The sequence below is a fragment of the Triticum aestivum genome, chromosome 4D (genome assembly GCF_018294505.1).
Source record: "Triticum aestivum cultivar Chinese Spring chromosome 4D, IWGSC CS RefSeq v2.1, whole genome shotgun sequence".
Lineage (NCBI taxonomy): Eukaryota > Viridiplantae > Streptophyta > Magnoliopsida > Poales > Poaceae > Triticum > Triticum aestivum.
In genome coordinates this window covers 347,643,480-347,664,075 of record NC_057805.1, presented here as the reverse complement: position 1 = coordinate 347,664,075, position 20,596 = coordinate 347,643,480, and positions in this window count along the sequence as shown.

The following is a 20,596-nucleotide window of genomic DNA, read 5'->3' as shown; positions in this document are numbered from 1 at the left end:
ATCTAGGAGTAGATCACTGGACAGCGGTCAAAATTATCCTTAGTGGAATAAGGATATGTTTCTCGATTATGGAGGTGACAAAAGGTTCGTCGTAAAGAGTTACATCGATGCAAGCTTTGACATCGATCTGGATGACTCTAAGTCTTGATCTAGATACATATTGAAAGTGGGAGCTATTAGCTAGAGTAGCTCCATGCAGAGCATTGTAGACATAGAAATTTGCAAAATACTTGCGGATCTGAATGTGACAGACCCGTTGACTAAATTATCTCACAAGCAAAACATGATCACACTTAGTACTCTTTGGGTGTTAATCACATAGCGATGTGAACTAGATTACTGACTCTAGTAAACCCTTTGGGTGTTGGTCACATGTCGATGTGAACTATGGGTGTTAACCACATAAAGATGTGAACTATTGATGTTAAATCACATGGCGATGTGAACTAGATTATTGACTCTAGTGCAAGTGGGAGACTGAAGGAAATATGCCCTAGAGGCAATAATAAAGTTATTATTTATTTCCTTATTTCATGATAAATGTTTATTATTTATGCTAGAATTGTATTAACCGGAAACATAATACATGTGTGAATACATAGACAAACATAGTGTCACTAGTATGCCTCTACTTGACTAGCTCGTTAATCAAAGATGGTTAAGTTTCCTAACCATAGACATGAGTTGACATTTGATTAACGGGATCACATCATTAGGAGAATGATGTGATTGACTTGACCCATTCCGTTAGCTTAGCACTTGATCGTTTAGTATGTTGTTATTGCTTTCTTCATGACTTATACATGTTCCTATGACTATGAGATTATGCAACTCCCGTTTACCGGAGGAACACTTTGTGTGCTACCAAACGTCATAATGTAACTGGGTGATTATAAAGGTGCTCTACAGGTGTCTCCGAAGGTACTTGTTGAGTTGGCGTATTTCGAGATCAGGATTTGTCACTCCGATTGATGGAGAGGTATCTCTGGGCCCTCTCGGTAATGCACATTACTATAAGCCTTGCAAGCAATGTGACTAATGAGTTAGTTGCAGGATGATGCATTACGGAACGAGTAAAGAGACTTGCCAGTAACGAGATTGAACTAGGTATGGAGATACCGACGATCGAATCTCGGGCAAGTAACATACCGATGACAAAGGGAACAATGTATGTTGTTATGCGGTTTGACCGATAAAGATCTTCGTAAAATATGTGGGAGCCAATATGAGCATCAAGGTTCCGCTATTGGTTATTGACCGGAGACGTGTCTCGGTCATGTCTACATAGTTCTCGAACCCGTAGGGTCCGCACGCTTAACGTTCGGTGACGATTTGTATTATGAGTTTATGTGATTTGATGTACGGAAGGTAGTTCGGAGTCCCGGATGAGATCGGAGACATGACGAGGAGTCTCGAAATGGTCGAGACGTGAAGATCGATATATTGGACGACTATATTCGGACATCGGAAAGGTTCCGAGTGGTTCGGGTATTTTTCGGAGTACCGGGGAGTTACGGGAATACGGGGGAAGAAGTATATGGGCCTTATTGGGCTTTAGGGGAGAGAGAGAGGCAGGCCCCCCCCCCAATGACTAGTCCGAATTGGACTAGGGGGAGGGGCGGCGCCCCCTCCTTCCTTCTCTTCCCTCTTCCCCTTCCTTGTCTCCTACTCCTACTACTTGGAAGGGGAGGAATCCTACTCCCGATGGGAGTATGACTCCTCCAGGGCGCGCCATAGGGGCCGGCCCTCTCCCCCTCCTCCACTCCTTTATATACGTGGCCAGGGGGCACGCCATAGACACAAAAATTGATCTCTTGATCTCTTAGCCGTGTGCGGTGCCCCCTCCACCATATTCCACATCGATCATATCATAGCGCTGCTTAGGCGAAGCCCTGCGTCGGAAGCAACATCATCACCGTCATCACACCGTTGTGCTGACGGGACTCTCCCATGAAGCTCTACTAATCGGATGTTCGATGGGAGGTCTCGAGCGAAACGTGATGCTGACTTCGGAGGTTCGCGGCTACTTCCGCAACTCTGTGGTCGGCACTGCGCGATCGTCGAAGCACGTCGACTACATCGACGGCATTTGTAATCGCTCGTTGCTTCGGTATCTACGAGGTACGTGGACACCTCTCCGTCTCGTTGCAACTCCATCCCATGATCCTGTGTGTGGTGTAAGATTATTTGGAATACTAACGTTCCCAGCAAGTCTTTGTCGTCGCCTCGTGAGCTCCCTCGCGTGGGTCTCGAGTGTCTGTTGATGAGATTGGGTCGTGCGGCTGCTGGTGCGACAGTTTGGTCCGAGTAGCAAGTCGGGACACCGGCTTCGGAACAGCGACACGCCTGCCCTCCGAACCTAGAATCGGACGACGGACCTAAAATGGTTGATATCCCAGGAGCCCAAACTGTTAAGTTCAGAAGTTTCTTCAAACTCTGGGATCCCAAATTGGGTCAGGGTTCGGATTTAAAGCCACCCACCCGCCCAGATATAAACGATCTCATGCACATATGACAATAGTCTCAGGAAACAATCCATCACTTTTGGGCCAGATTCCTCCTTGTCAAAGACAAGATTAAAGATTGCCGAGACGAAGACGCGATCTCAGTATTCAGCAACAATTGCACGGATGAAGGAATCCTCAACGCCAACAACCGTCGTCGCGTATTACACTTCGCTGACTTGGCAACCATAGTACCGAAGTAATGCGCAATGGAAAGCACCTGGAAAACTCAGGCAGCTCGCTGGGAACCACCTGTTTCCACTCAACCCCCCGTCCGGACAAAAAGGATGCACCCTCGTGGGGCGCCCGACCCAACAGTAAAGAAATCTAAGCCCATTACGGGGCGCGGAACTGTTCTGGAAGGATGGCTTGATAGGCCATGCAAAATACACACGACACCAGATACCATACCAACCCACAGCCTTAGAGCATGTTGGATACTCCGGCAAGTGGCCAAGAGCGGCGAGGAACTCCTCACCACAAATACCTCAGATCAACACCCCCCCGGAAGACGACGACCCCAGAGTATTGGCGGTCTTCGAAACCTTCGCTTCAAATAACAGGCGCAAAAGGGCACTCCGTGACCTCGCCATGTCACAGGAATAAACCCTTGGAACGACACGGCCATAACTTTCAATGCCGGTGACGAACCAAAATTCAGGACAGTCTGGGCACCAGCCGCCTTGGTACTTAGTCCAATCGTGGACGGCTTTCGGCTTACCAAAGTGCTCATGGACGGTGGCAGCGGATTAAACCTCATCTACGAGGACACACTCAACAAAATGGAAATAGACAGGAGCCGCATCGAACAAAGTAGCACGGCCTTCCAAGGAATTATTCCCAGTCAGGAGGCGTGATGCACGGGAAAAATCACACTCGACGTGGAATTCGGCACGCCGGAGAATTATCGGTCCGAAGAAATAACCTTCCAAGTGGCCCCTTTCAACAGTGGATATCACGCCCTATTGGGGCGTGATGCATATACACGCTTCCAAGCTATACCTCATTACGGGTATATGAAGCTCAAGATGCCCGGGCCCAATGGTATAATCACTCTTGCCAGTGATTCGGACATAGCACTCTGCGCCAAAAATAAAACCGCATCCCTAGCCCTCGAGGCATTGTCCGAAGCCCTCGCGGCCGAAGAATTAACCGCACTACGCTCCACGGTGGATAAGGACGATGTAATCCTGGAAAAGCGACCCAAATCCCTCCTTTAAACCAGCAGATGAAATAGTCAAATTTCAAGTCCACCCAACGGACCCCAAGAAGACAGCATCCATCGGGGCACAGCTGGACCCAATGGTTGACGCCGCGCTATGAGAGTTCCTGCGCGAGAATTGGGACATATTCCCTGGCACCCTTCTGATATGCCAGGAATCCCACGCAGGTTGGCCGAACACAGCCTCTATATATTGAAGGGATATAAACCGGTCAAGCAAACATTGCGGAGCTTTTTCGAACCCAAACGTCAAGCTATGGGGGAGGAGCTAGCCAAGTTAATCGAGGCCGGATTCATTAGAGAAATAAAACACCCGGACTAGCTAGCAAACCTGGTGATTGTGCCAAAGAAAGATAAATCCTGGCGCCTGTGCGTCGATTTCAATGACCTTAATAAGGCCTGCCCTAAGGATCCCTTCCCCCTCCCCCGCATCGACCAGATTATCGATGCTACTGCAGGACACGACTCACTGTGTTTCCTCGACGCATATTCCGGATACCATCAAATCAAAATGAAGGAGTCCGACCAAGCCGCAACGGCATTCATTATGCCATATGGGCCATTCTGCTTCAACACTATGCCCTTCGGACTCAATAACGCCGAGGCCACCTACCAACGCATGATTCAAACATGCCTGGAGAAACAGATCGGCAAGACAGTCGAAGCGTATGTGGATGACATCGTCATCAAAACTAGGCACGTCGAGTCATTGATAGATGATCTACGTCTCACATTCGACAACCTCCGTACATATGACATCAAGCTCAATCCGGAAAAGTGTGTTTTCGGCGTTCCCGCTGGAAAACTGCTGGGCTTCATCGTGAGGAATTGAGGCAAATCCAGACAAAATCCGAGCTTTGTCACAATTGGCTACACCAACAGACCTTAAACAGGTCCAAAAACTAGCCGGATGCGTGGCAGCTTTAAGCCACTTTATCTCCAGATTAGGAGAAAAAGCATTGCCACCTTATCGCCTTCTCCGACGCACCGACCACTTTGAGTGGATGGATGCGGCAACGGCCGGACTGGAAGAAATTAAGGCCCTTTTAGCAAGCAACCCAATCCTGGCTGCGCCGAACGTCGGCGAACCCATGTTATTATGCATATCGGCAACACACCAGGTGGTGAGTGCCGTGCTCGTCGTCGAGCGAGAGTAGGACGGACACAAGTTCCCGCTCCAGAAACCGGTATACTATGTATCCACCATTCTCACACCATGCAAATCCCGATACCCTCATTACCAAAAGATAGCATACGCGGTCTTCATGGCATCCCGTAAGCTGGGACACTACTTTCAAGAGTGCTCGATCACAGTGGCTTCCGAGGTACCACTCAACGACATAATAAACAACCGCGATGCTGCCACGGGCCGGATTGCCAAGTGGGCCATTGAGCTCCTCCCATTCGACATAACATACAAACCGCGCTGAGCCATTAAATCCCAAGTACTGGCTGACTTCGTCGCCGAATGGACAGAGGCCGAACTCCCTAAATAGTACGGCACATATTCCAACTGGGTTATGCACTTCGATGGTTCCAAAATGCTGGCGGGATTAGGGGCGGGCGTTGTCTTAACGTCCCCCACTGGAGATGCAGTTCAGTACGTACTCCAAATATTATACACAGACTCCAACAATGCAGCCGAATACGAGGCCTTATTGCATTGTCTTCGGATGGCTATCTTCATGGGAATACAATGCCTGGAAGTGCGCGGGGACTCAAACCTCGCAATACCTCAAATAAATGGAGATTTCGATGCCAAAGATCCGAAGATGGCGGCTTACCGTAACACTGTTCTCAAAATGTCGGCTCGGTTCGAGGGGCTCGAGTTTCATCATGTGGCTCGAGAAAGTAATCAAGCGGCGGATGTCCTTGCTCGCATCGGCGCCAAGCGCGACCCCGTCCCACCTAACATCTTTCTGGAAAGGCTTTTCAAGCCATCCGTGGTGTGGAAAGGGGAGAGCGGCAACACCAGTCCGGATCCGACCATAACCTCAGATTCCGAACACACCGATATCATTGGGGGCTCAGCCACCGAAATAACACCGTCGGCCCATCTTATCATGGCAGTCATTGCCCCATGGACCGAACCCTTCTTGGCCTACCTTAATAGGCGAGAACTCCCCGAGGATCAGAATGAGGCTCGCCGCATTGTCCGGTGCTCGAAAGCCTACAAGGTTCACGACGGTGAATTCTACAAGAAAAGCGCTACCGGAGTACTTCAAAGATGTATCTCCGAGGAAGAGGGGCAGCAGCTCTTGGCTGAAATTCATGCCGGTCTCGGTGGTCACCACGCCGCGGCTCGGGCCCTTGTAAGCAAGGCCTTCCGTACAGGTTTCTATTGGCCGACGGCCCGAGCAGATGCACAGGACCTTGTCCAACGTTGCGTCGGATGCCAACTTTTCGCCAACCAAAGCCATATGCCACCCACCGCTCTACAAACAATCCCCATCACTTGGCCTTTCGCGGTCTGGGGGCTTGATATGGTCGGACCCCTTAAAGGTGGAAGCCATAAGAAAAAGTATCTGCTGGTCATGGTGGATAAATTCACTAAGTGGATAGAGGCCAAACCAGTCAAAACGGCCGAAGCCGGACCAGTGATAGACTTCATATCCGGTGTTGTGCACCGTTATGGTGTTCCACACAACATCATCACCGATAACGGCTCCAATTTCACAGCCGGTGAGGTGAAAACCTGGTGTGCTAATCCGAGCATCAAGCTCAATTACGCCTCTGTCTGTCACCAGCAAACAAACGGTCAAGTCAAACGAGCCAATGGTCTTATTATGAGTGGCATTAAGCCCAGACTAGTGCGGTCTTTGAAAGAATCAGACACGCACTGGGTTGAGGAGCTCGACTCCGTACTCTGGGGGTTGCGGACCACGCCCAATCGCACTACCGGATATACACCTTTCTTCATGGTGTACGGTGCAGAGGCTGTGTTACCCTGCGACAATATTCATGACTCACCTCGAGTGCGCATGTACGAAGAGAGAGAGGCCGAGCTTGATCGGCAGGACAGCTTAGATGCCCTGGAGGAGGAGCATGACGTTGCAAAAGCATGTTCCGCATTTTATCAACAGCAGGCCCACAGATATCAAAGCAGAGAAGTGCGGGCCAAGACTTATAATGTTGGCGAACTCGTTCTACGCTTGCCGGAGAAGAAAAAGGACAAACTCAAGCCCAAGTGGGAGGGTCCCTTCATCATTGACGAAGTTCTCACTCGAGGAGCGTACCACCTGCGTGATGCATCAGACAATCGCCTAGAGCCGAACCCCTGGAACGCGGCCAGACTCCAAAGATTCTATGCCTAGTCCGAACTCTTTGTTTGTCTCCTTCTCCCTATTGTTTCCATTATTTTTTCCTCTCTTTTCGCTTTTTCTTTTTTTAGCCTTAAAGCTTTCGTGCGGCTAAACCGTGCACCTATGACGTACACATCCTCAAATATGTACGTCCATTATACCTAGGGGCTTCTTGCACATAAACTTATTATTGTTATTTTCCGAGCATCAAGCTCATCACATATGCGTTTTTTCCTCATATGTACCTTTTCTTCGCCATTATATGCATCGATATGACTTAAATTTTGGCCAAGCTGGGTTGCCTGGCTCCTGTGCTTATGCCCTATGTTACCGTTAGTTCGGCTAGGGCATAAAGGGAGCACCTCTGCGATTGTTACTGCCAGGTCATCCGGATGTGTACCTCAGACTGGGTGAAGCCGAAAGCTAGCATTCTTAAGGGAATATTTGGTCGGCGGACTAAAGATGTTTTTACATTCATTCCACTATGAACCCCCAGATGTTACGTATACTATGATTTTTTCAATCACAGTTCGGACATGCACATTAACGCATGTACACCCAGGGAAAGGAACCCTTAATGGAACTATTCTCTCTGGAAGATGTTTTTTTACAATCACAATGTAATATAACATAGCTAGCCGGATACAACTTGTCTGTTCAAGCAACTATGACCCCTACGCCTGGTTTCCACGCATACCCCGGTCTATTTTGCCGTTCAGGTATTCGGAAGCACTCCGCACCTTCGGCTCCAGAGGTCGAAGCGAAAAGGTCTGCCATGACAATCGTTTTACAATCCGGCTAGGGACAAATATGTCAAGGAAAGTACATAGTCACTTGGACTCAAAAATTTCCTCCTCTATACCGTCTAAGAGGCTGTCTAACTTACAATCCTGTTGGGAATATTTAGCGGCTACTTCTACTTGGTCATATACCAAATTAACGGGAATTTCTTTCCCATCTGACCCTACAGGTCTAACCCGGGCCATATGATTTGGATCAAGCTTGGTATACCGTGTTTTCACCATGGCCCAGGCCTCTCGCGCACCTTCCCAGCAGGCCGATATCTTCCATAATCGGAAACGCCGTCGCGCTCCCTTGAAAAGCTGTACAAGCTCCTCCATACTTCCTGGAGGGGAGGCGGATGGCCATAAAGCCTTGGCAACACTTCGTATCGCCTGCCGAGCTTGCTCGTGCATTTGCGACAGCTCTTGTAGCAAATCACCCGAAGATCCGGACATCTCCTCTTCGGGACGGCCAGTCAGCATACCTACAGACATAACTCTGTCAGTTCCTTTCCTCGCCGAATTACACGGAGGTAAGTTTAAACACATACTAAATATGCCGCCTCGAAGCCTCTTATTTTCCTTCACGGAGTCAGCCAGCTGGGCCCGCACATCTTTCAGTTCTTCGCCCAGCTGGGTGTTGGAATCCTGGAGTTTGTTTTTCTCCTCCCTGACCCGTGTCAGTATACGTTCGCCCGCGGCCCATTGCCTTTTGGCTTCTTGTTCACCTGCTTGCGCGACTTCCAGTGCCTCCTTCAGTTTATCTGACGATCATGCCATGAGATATGCAACACTATTAGCATTGCTGGTATATAATTATATTTTCTCAGTGGAGGGAATATTACCAGGCGATGCCTTCTTGGATTTGTCCAGTTTGACGGTAGCAGCATTTAGCTCGGTCCGACACTTTTCCAGTTCTTGAGACAACAGGTTGTTCTTCTCCGTAAGCACCTGGTCATACAATGATCCTTAAATTAGTTGTATCAACTGCTTCAAGTCTCGAGCGCTACTGGTATATAATTATCATATTTGGACAAGGTAAACTTACCCGCATATCTTTCAAATGCTGGTTTGTGGATCTGGTAAGCCCATCTTGAGCAGCTCGGATGTATGCATCAGCCGAGCTGAAGGCATTGAATGCCTCTTTTGTAAAGCTGGGGTCGCGTAGAAGGGCCCTCCAGCGCCGATGATTCACGGCGCTCTCCACTTCCGAGTTTGTGACGGATACATCATCTGAATCCTCTGCCAAAGGACAATCCGGCGTCACTCCCGTATCAGCCCCCGTCTTTATGGAAGGGTCTGGAACCTGGCTGTTGGGAGTGTGACCGGCAGGACCCCCGGACATAGCCCGGCGAACGATTTTCTTGATAAGGCACAAACGGACAATGTCACAGTTGGATGTGACTGCCAAGGGGCATATTTACAAAGCCATACCTCTTTGATGAAGGCTCGGTCGTGTCTTCGTTTGCCTTCCTCTTCGAAGGCTTGCCTAGCGTGGGCGCCGCTCTCTTTGGAGTTGCCTCTGGTGTAGCATGGTGCGCCGAACGCCTCCCCTTTGGAGCACGAGATAGTGCGGTGGGTGAGGTAGAATGAGGAAGCTCTTTCGGAGGAGATGTCTCCTGATTACTTACGTGTGAGGTAGGGAGAAGACCGGGATAGTCGGCGGTGATGGCCACTTTCGTGCCGTCATAGCTCGCCTGGTAGAACACCCCATCCTCGAGCTCCACGAATATGTCCGGATCCTCTTCGAATCTGGGGTCAAGGTCTCGGTTGTGGTCCTCTGGCTGTGGGGCGGGGCTATGGAGCCCCTTGGTGATCTTTCACCATTCCTGTTGCAAATGGACGGATTAATGTTCATTAAAAGTAACTCAGGGAGTAGATTGAGTAGAGTAGTGGGATTGGAACTCACCCAGCTAGGAGGATTGTACATGGAAAATCCATCTCAACGTGTGATACGAGTGAACTCCTCTTTCTCCCCTTTGTACAATTGGCGTCATCTTCCCCATTATAGTGCCACATGGGAACCCTCTGTATTGGAGTGGCTGAACCCCTCGCGCTATGGAAGTCGCCATTACCTCGACTACTGATAATCTGGACTGGGCGAGCGTCTTTATCTTGCCCATCAATTGACGGACTTCAGCGTTGTCTTCCTCTTCGAGGCTCCGAGGGCGCAAGTTGTGGCGTTTCTTCAATGGAACACTTAAAAAAATTTGGAAGACCCATTCGGACTGGGTCGGGAAGGGCGACGTCCTCGATATAGAACCATTCGGAACGCCACTCTTCGGATGCCTTCTTCGGCGTGCCGGACAGGTATCCGGTCCCGGCGATGCGCCGTACCTCGGCTCCGCCCACTTCAAATATTGATCCCTCTTGGTTACGAGGGACGAGGCAGAATAGCTTCCTCCACAATTCAAAATGGGCCTCACAACCCAGGAATAGCTCACAAAGAGCAATGTAACCCGCGATGTGCAGGATGGAGGCAGGAGTGAAATTGTGCAGTTGGAGTCCATAATACTCCAGAAGTCCTCGGAGGAACGGGTGGATTGGAAATCCAACTCCTCTCAACAAGTAGGGAACGAAGCACACTCGTTCCCCCTGGATGGATTGGGGAAATTCTCCGCCTGAGCCCCGCCATTGAAGGAAGTCAATCCTGCTTGAACGGGGACTAGATCCACGGAGGGAAGAAATCCCTGTGTCTGCAGCTTCACTAGCCGACCATGGGATACAGAACATTTCTTCCAATCGCCTTTTTCGGGGCCGTGGGGTCGGGAGGAAGAGCTGGGAGCGCTAGCCATGTTGGAATGGTTTCTCCTAGCGAGCTCGGAGGATCCCTCGCTTGGTGTGGAATGGATCTGAAGATCCCAATCTCTTTAAATAGATGCCTTTCTTATATGGTCAGGGTGATATGTGCAAAAATACCCCGACCTCTCGTATTCTCTCGACACATGGAAGCTGAAGTCATGAAGGCGTGGAAGCCGATGGGCACGACATTAAATGGAAAGCCGAATGCTGCTCTTTAAGTCAGGTACTTTGAAGTAATCGGAGGAGGAACCCGCCTTGCAATGCCGAAGACAATCTGCGCGCCGAACACATCGTCATTGAAAGACTTGTTCGGGGGCTACTGAGGGAGTCCTGGATTAAGGGGTCCTCGGGCGTCCGGCCTATTGAAATGGGCCGGACTGATGGGCTGTGAAGGTACAAGACCGAAGACTCTCTCCCGTGTCCGGATGGGACTCTCCTGGGCGTGGAAGGCAAGCTTGGCGCCCGGATATGAAGATTCATTTCTCTGTAACTGACTTTGTATAAACCTAGTCCCCTCCGGTGTCTATATAAACCGGAGGGCTTAGTCCGTAGAGACGATCATAATCATAGTGATACAGGCTAGACTTTTAGGGTTTTAGCCATTGCGATCTCGAGGTAGATCAACTCTTGTAATACTCACATTCATCAAGATCAATCAAGCAGGAAGTAGGGTATTACCTCCATAGAGAGGGCCCGAACCTGGGTAAACATCATGTCCCCCGTCTCCTATTACCATCAACCTTAGACGCACAGTTCGGGACCCCCTACCCGAGATCCGCCGGTTTTGACACCGACACCCCCCCCAAAACACTCACGAACCCACACACTATATCTCTGTACGTTTGTATCTCTCTCACACAACCCCACGTAGTTGGTGTACGTACACGAAGAGAATAGGTGCACGTACTCACGTTTCATGCCCAACCACACCCGCGCGGGTACACGGTGGAGCTCATTTCTGCACGAAATGGCAGCCCACGTGCTAATTTGAGCGCGTGTAGTGGTTGTTTACCTACGGAGGTCATATACCACGCGTGCACGAAACAAAGTTCGACTTGATGCGTTGGCGCGTTATTTTTAAATAAAGTTATATCGCTCAATGGCACGTACACAGAATATAAAATGATTTTTATGGAGAAAAAGGTAGTCCGCTCCACTATATACAATGGAGCCTGCCTGCCGGGGTTTGTCTCTCTTCAGAGTATCTCACACAAGGCGGCAGTGGCCTCTCTCGCTCTCTCACCGTTGGTCACTGATCCGGCCGCATCCCGTCGGCTGGCGGAAAGGGAGGATGTGCATCGTTTCTCTGTTCGACGGCGCCGAGGCAGCACGTCCCGATCTGTGGTACCCGCCATTCTCTCTAACCAAGCTCTGGCGCGGTAGGGCCTACGCCACTTGCTCGCTGCCGCAGTATGGGCAGATCCCGCCCGCCGCTGCTCTCTTAGTTACATCCCGATGACCCCCAGGTATCCCGTCCGGCCTTGCTCCACTGCTCGTCTTCGCACGTCGCTGCATGTGGAAAATCTTGCATGTGGATCTTCCATAGTTCTTTGCCAGCTCGTACGGCGTACTTTCCGTATTGCAATCTCGTCCTCACACCGTTTTAGACAAACACTACCGTGTTGTTATCTTCCCTTAGGACAAGGAATATGCTTCTTTTTTATCGTCGTATGTGTCATCAACTGTTATTGGCCAGTAATTGTTTCCTTTCTACCTCTTTTTTGCAAATAGGGCTATCCATTTCACCTTGTTGCTATTGTGACCGTTTGGTGAACTGCACAAATCACTTTTTTCTTAAGAGTGTTTTGTGCAGTTGTACTAAAATGTCACACGGCAATGTCTCTACATTTCAGTGTGACTGCACAAAGGGAGATTGGTTTAGCTCTATCCTCCTCATCCAACTCCGAGCCTAATCTTCTCCAACTATTTGCTTAATCTTCTCCAACTAGTTAGTCTTAAGAGAGACTGCAAAGGTGACCGGCTTCTATTTGTGTGTTTATTGTTTCATCAACAGTCCTCCTTGTAATCACACTTAATATCTTTGGAATAGGGACGCTCAGCTCTATTTTAGTGGAACTGCACAAAATGATCGGAATGTTGCATGCTCCAGACAGCTACTTTTTTCCCAACATGCCTTGTTGGTTTAGACAGAGCTGGGGGGAGTTGCTGCCAATGAAAGCATGGATAAATTTTAATTTACCACCTTCTCACAACTTTGTCTTCAGTTGTGATGTAAATATTAGCTCTGATCTGCTAATCATTGAGATGCATCAGCAAGGAAGTTAGTTTTTTATTTTTTCCGAAAGAGCATGGATGGCAAGACATATGAAACAAAAGCTGAAAGCTCAGAGCATTGTACAATTTCATGTCGCTGGAAAATTATTTGTATAGTACGTCAATTATGTAAACAAATGCTAGAAGCTTGATAGCATTGCCAGAAGCCTCTTCAGCATCCGGGTATATATGCCTATGTGGCATGGAGTTAATGAGGAGAGAGGTGCTTGTGGTAACATAATATGTTACCATAACATAACACACCCCAATGAAAAATGAGTCTACAACATAATAAATGAAGGCTTGCATGACACTACACTTATGTTACTACCCACTATAATGATAGTAACATAGACTAATAACATATGCATGTTACCAGTCTAAGTTACTACCCACTATGACTAGCCTAAGTTGCTCGGAAGAAGCAACCATCAATGCGCTCTTCTTTGAATCTGCTCATACTACTCCCTCCTTCACTGTTTATAGAGCGCGCTTCAAAAAAACAATCTCTGGGACCAAGGTGACTAGCGATCGGCCTAAAAAATAGCATTGGTAGTTATAGCACGGCGTCTATTACTAGAGGAAATAATGCGTACAGACATGCATGCAGTCCTTCCACCGCGGGTACATACATGCATGCACTTACTCCACTCCGCGTACACACCTAGTACACCAAGAGAAAATTGTGGAGTTGATTGCGGTTACCACGCCCTAATTAATTGAGCATTAAACCAAACGCGTCTAAAGTCTCTCTGGTGGTGGAAATGCATGGAGAGAAATGCATGAGAACGAAGCGCGCCCTGTAAACTGTGACGGAGGGAGGAGTAGTATGAAGGTGCAAAACCAAGTACGCGTATGGCCAGTCGATCAACGCACTTCCTCTTGGCATATCACTGACATGTGGGACCGGAGTGTGAGCAAACCGATCTCAATTGATGGCAAAATGGCCAACTTGCCGTTCCTTGAGAGAGACGAGGAGCGAGAACACACAGACGGGCTCGCACGGAGGCCAAGATATATTCGAGCATGGTTGATCGATATCATCATTACATGTTAGATGTTTTTTAATACTAGTATTGGGCTACCGTTTTCTGCACTTCTCCCGAATAAATATGTACTTTATCATAGATTAAAATAAAATAAGAGTACATACGCTCCACCATGCGGTTCTAGTAGTAGTACTACTCGTACTACTAAACATTGCGCTTGGCTCTTCGCCTCTTCATGAAGTCGAACAATGATGGTACTACAGTGTATGCCTCTGGCAATCTAACACCGAATGAACTGCTGCATATCCACCGCCTGGGCGAGGGTAGGTTGCATTAGTCAAAAGCTTCTCCTCGTCCTGCGAGCCACCAGGCTTGAGGTAGACGGAGTGGGCATAAGCGAGCTTCACCTTGTCCTGCAAGCTTCTCCTCGTTCTACGAGTTGATGGGACACACCAAAAAGTAGTGCTAGTCCATACTCCCTCCTTTCCAGTTAATATGTCTTAATCTTTTTTGCGGGTAAATGAGAGAGCTTTATTCATATATAAGCATTCTTAGGACGATCAGCCAAGAGACTGGTCACTAGGAAGCGAGGTACCCCGCAAAAAGAAGAAGAAGGAAGCGAGGTGTTTCATCAAGCCAACTCTCGGTCACATTCAAAGTGCAGCAAGCACGGTTCGCACAAAGATGCGCCGCAAGGTTTGCTGACCTGTTTACATGCTGAATAACAAAAAAAGAGAAAATATTACCGAGCGCTCCTATTTGTAATAGGATATGAGCCAGAATTAAGCGAGAATTGTGGCGAGTGTTCCGTGCAATCAACTTCCATTATCACATGCGAGAACCCTCGTAGAGAACCAAATGTGTTGGAGATTGCTTTATCATAGTTTAAAATAAAATAAGAGTGCAGACGCTCCTCCATCCGGTTCCTAGCAGTAGTACATACTACCGCCTTTCCGGTTTATAGGGCTCAATTCAAAAATCTCATCAACCAAGGTAGATGGTGAGTGGTGGAATAATTTTTGTAGTTTGCAAAAACACTTAATTAATGCACTCGTTTTCCTCAAAAAATTATGTTTACCAATGCATTAATTGCAATGCATGCATGCATGAAGTCCATGCATTGGTTAATTTTCTCTTAATACTTGCATGCAATGATTTAATGCAGCTTGGAATCTGAACATGTGGTAGGGAAGCATCAAATTGAGACTTATAAAATGAGAAATCTAAAATTTTGAGATAAGCCCTATAAACCGAAAAGGAGGGAGTACCTCTATAGTAGTAGTACTAGTACTAGTAAACTTTGCGCTTGGCTGTTCGCCTCTTCGGGAAGTCGAACAATAATGGTACTAGTACAGTGTATGCTTCTGGCAATCTGACACCAAATTAACTGTTGCACGTCCACCACCTGAGCGAGGGAGAGTTGCATTAGTCAAAGTTTTTCCTTGCCCTGTGAGCCACCGCGCGCAAGCTTCTCCCATCCTGCAAGCTTCTCCTCGTTCAGCAAGTTCACGGGACACACCAAAGTAATGCTAGTCCATACTGCCTCCTTTTCGGTTAATATGGCTTAATTTCAAACAAGATAAATGCACTGTCTATCACTGTATATTTGTAAAAATCCGGTCAGTGGACTTCATAATACGCTCATTGCGCTCAATATATACATTTTCCGGTGTTTATACGGTCACTAGCTCACTCTGGTTGAGTATGTGTGTGCATGCACATGTAGGTTGAGCACTTGAGCGTGACCGTGTGTGTTCCGTCGTGTGCTCGGACATGCATGCATTAGCGCGTCGCGCGCGTTTTTGTGTCCATGTGTACGTGTGACTGTTGCATGCATGCACGAGGTTGTAGTCCCTCACATTCACATGTTCATAAGTCAATGCTTTGTCAAAATGTTGCATGCAAGGTTTAATCATTCGTTGTTCATGCATGCATTCCCGATATTAATACGTTGGTAAAGACAATTTCTTGAGGAAAACGAGCCCATGAATTGAGTACAAAGGGGACCAATAAGCCAGGACGGAGGGAGTACTAGTGTAACATCCCAAAATTCTAAATTTTGGAATGTTAGAATAAATAGATAGATTTGATTGATTGTTTGGTTGTTATGTGATTGATTGACTGAAAGTGAGTGAAATTCGAAACTTTTGAAAGTTAAATGAGAGGGAATAAAAGGACTTTCCCAAACTTTCATTTTTGCTTTTATGATCTCCGTAAATTCAAATTCTTTTCACCACAAAACCCAAGAGAGAAGATGACATGACTTCTTCCATTTATTTAAATGACAAGGGGTGTTGAAAATATTTGAATTTCATTTGAAAATATTTCCAATTCTGAAACTTTATGCAACTCAATGATTTTCACGAGAGAAGATAAAATGACTTCTTCAAAATATATGAAATATGAGTTGGGAGTTTCAAAGAAACTCAAATTTAAAATCCATTTTGAAATTATTTTCAATATTGGAGTTATTTGAGTTTTATTCAAATTATTTTTCTCCAAAATAAAAATTTATGGAAAATAGGGTAACATGATTCCCTACAATAGAAAATTGGAGAGAAATAAATTTGAATTCATTTTGGTATTTTTTAAAATGATTTTTATTGGATTTTAGTAGAGCAGTAGCACTCTTTGATTTATTTGAATTTGTGTGGATTTTATTTAATGCTAGAAAAATGCCCATGCTGTAGGAAATCTTTTTCTGAAAATTTTGATATATTATATGCCTATATAATATTTTTATTTATTTTTTTATTTATTATTTTGTTTGTTTGTTTAAAAAAACTTTCCACGCGCCAACTGGGCCGGCCCCGCCGAGCCAGCCCAGGCCCAAGATTCCGCCGCCGCCTTCCTCCTCCCGTGCTCCACCCGGACTCGCCGGAGTCCGAGCAAGCCACGCCGCCGGCCGCCCCTTTCCCCAAGGAAGCCGCAGCCCCTGGGCCCTTTAAAAGCCGCACCCCGCCGCCTTCTTCCCCTTCTCTCTCTCCCCTCGCGCCGCCGCCCTTGCGCCGCATCCCGCCGCCGCCGGCGAGATCCGCCGCCCCGCTCCGTCTCGTCGCCGTGGACCACCGTCGACGCCGCCATCCTCCTCGCCACGCCGCCCCTCCCCGACCTCTCCGTTGCCCTCCTCGACCACCGGAGCCGCCGCCCCGGCCGAGACTGAAGCCGCCGCCGTCGTCCTCCCCAACTCCGGCGATCGCCGCGGTAACCGCCGCCTCCCGTCCGTTGGATCTGCATCCAACGATCCAGATCGCGTCTTTGTTTTTTCTTTTCCCCCAAACGTTCTTTTTGCGAGCGCTCATTAGCTAGGGTTCGGCAGCGAACGGATTCGTTCGTTAGCATTCTGTAACGAACGTTCGGTATGTAGTATTTTCTTTTTCTTTTAATTTCCGCCAGGGACACGTTTGTGAATAAGTTATTTGCAGAATAGCCCATGTTCTTCAATCGGTCACAACTTTTTACTCATTTGTCCAAATCCAAGGAAACCAACGCCCACTTCTTCGTTATGATCCCCTCTATCCAGTAATCCAACTCAAACATGTTTTTGAAAATTTTAAAATTTGAATTAGATCAGATTTGAATTCAAACTTCGTTTGATCGTAACTTGAGTTTCGTAGCTCCGTTTGAGTTGATTCTTTTGCTAATCGAAGCTCTTGACCTAAACTTTCTGATAAGGCCAAATTCATATAATTTTGGTACTGTTAGAAATTGTTTTATGTTGCAAGAGTTATTTGCTTGGTTTTGATGTTTTCCGAATCGTCTTCTTCGTTCTTTCTGATCTTTTGAGTGATTGCTTATGTGTGGTTACTATTGCTTGCTTACGATAGATTGAAACGGAGTGTGACGAGTAGAACTATCAACAGTTATAGTGCGAATCATCTTCATCAACATTGCAGGCAAGTTCACACTTTGATCATATCCCTTTATTACCCAGTTTTTATGCATTAGATCAACCCTCACACTATGCATGAGTAGGATCTCTTAACTTGTGGGTTTGGGAAGTAGTTGATGAGGTAGGAACCTATTGTCCTGCATTCAAACCTTGGGAGTTACTTCTACGTTTTGCTTATACTGCTATGCTATGCTCGTAGACGTGGATTGGGTTTGAGTGTATTCCATGACAGATGTGAGATTGTTAATTAATGGTTCAACTTAAGGTGGCTACTTAAATACACATCTGGGTGGATTGAGGCACCTGGGGTATCCAGTGATTGCCTTTTTTTTGGAAATCCCAGGGTTCCGTGTGATTCTCCTATGGACCGCCACCCAGGCTCAAAGGGATCATAAGATTATTCATGCTCGAAACTTTCGTGTGCAGCCACAAGCTATTATGGGCTCTAGCATAGTTGAGTATGTTGCATGACCTCTTCCAGTGGTAGGCTAGCAGATGTAGGGGATGTAGGTTGGTACTGTCTACCCGGGGTTAGAGTTAATGCTTCTGAAAGACTGTGTCTCGGTCGTCCGTTTCTCAAACACCATGTAGTGCGAGAATCCCAACGGAGGAGATCGAGTCTTGTGGGGAAAAGTGCACAAACCTCTGCAGAGTGTACAAACTAATCATGGTTAGCCGTGTCCCCGGTTATGGACAATTTTGAGTCTCTGGTCTTTGGATATTCATATTGATCTCATCATGTTACTTTAATTAATCTTGTTGGGTTAATGATGATACTTAATTGGGATTGAGATGCTGTCAACCATCTCAATGTTTAACAACCACCATGATAGTCAAATAAAATTTATTCCTTTGCAGTAGGGAAAAATTGGCTTTTCGCAAAAACATTATAACCATAGAGCTCTTCCACCAGCCATATATGCATGTAGTGATAGCCTTTGTTCATCATTTCTCTATGGTATGAATTTGCCAGCATATTCCATGTGCTGACCCGTTTTCGGGCTGCAACGTTTCATGTTGCAGGATATCTACGACGAGTAAGTGATACGTTAGGGTTATGATTTCTACACTCAACTTTGCCGTTGGTGTTGATGGGAATCCACAACCTTGTTACTTCTGCTATTTGGATTGAGGTAATAGTATTTACGTTACTTTATACATGCAATTTACCTCTGTTATAAATCCTCGAGTACTGTGCGTGTCAGCATACCGATCCAGGGATGACACTTAAGCACAGAGACTTGATCCATTCGGGTCGGGTCGCTACAACTAGTAGTGAACTGGGATGAGGGAGTAGGTACTAGTAGTACTATGTAACAACGTGCAGTAACAAAATTCCTCTATGCACATCCTGTTTACGTGTCATGCAAGAAAATAGAGATAAGTACAAGTGAGACTCAGGAACGGTCATACACGTAGGGGGAGTACGTGTAGGGGCCACTAAGGAGCAGTCAAATCACACAGTAAGTTAGTCGGAAGAAGCAACCATCATTTCACTCTTCAATGACACGTACGCAATATAAAATGGTTGATATGGAGAGAAAAAGAAAACCACTATATATACACTAGCAGGAGCCTAAGCTACAAGCCTACTTGCTTGAGTTGCTCTCTTCACAAGCATAGAACGACGGTGGCCACACCGCTGGTCACAGATCCGGCCTGATCCCGCCGCTGGGGGAAGGGGACGATGTTCTGCGTAGACGCAGTCGACATCGGCGAGGGAGAAAACCCACTATCAGTGCGTCCCAATCGGGGGTCCTCGCGGTATGGGATGATGCCGCCTCCCAACTTCCCTTCTAGCTACAGCCCGACGTCCCAGGTACAACTTCCTTTTAGAACCGGCTTGCTCCACTGTCGCAGCTCCCCACATAGCTACATCTCCATGTCGATATTTCTCTACTTCTGCCGGCTTCTATTTTTGATGAGTTTATGTCTCATGAACTAGTGCCAGTACTATTATTCTAATCACACTTCTTCAATATCTTTGCCATCAGGGATGCTCAACTCGATTTTAGTGGAACTGCAAAAATCATCGTATGATCCGAGGGTGCCAGTCGTCTTTCCTTCGACAGGTTCTACCTAGCTAGGAAATTAAATCTTGTTTAGGGTTTAGGGTTTGAGTCGTAGTGACCCCATAAGTAGTTTTTCTTTTGTACACACTCTCACAACATTTGTCTTTAGTTGTGAAGTAAATATTGGCTATGATCTGTGAATCATTGAGATGCATCAGCAGGCGTGTTAGTTTTCCATTGTATTTGATGGAATGTTGTAACGAGGCAACCCTGGAGTAGGAATGAAATGGAGTGGAAAGTTTTTGTTTTTCCGGAGAAAAAATGGAAACGGAGAGAAACCAACGTTTTGTTTCCTTGGATCACGCCATCGAGCAAAACCAACGTTTAAATCACGGCTGTCGTGTTCGTGTCTCACCCTCCTCCACAGCTCCACCCCACACGGTCGCTCGGCATGCCACTCACCGCAAACTGAGTATACGATAACTTTCCTGCCTGCTTGTCGATGGATCGCGCCATGGAGTACTAGCACTACTGGAAGAGATTGACGAGGAGGGGGAGGACAACTAGCTGTAGCACGGACTCCCAAGAACTTTTTACATGCATGTTGTGGCCGGCTATTGCGACCTTTGAACGCGGAGCAGTTGCGTGCACCGGGAAGCAGTGTGGGCGACACTCTCTTGGCCGGCGTGCCGCTTCAATGCCGGCGCCAGTGAGAGGTCGCGTCCGCTCTGGTCGGGCATGAATGCGGCACTAACCGTTTCGGGCGGGAAGCACACGCAGGTGATGAAGAGGGTTTGGGTTGGTCAAGAGCGGGCGT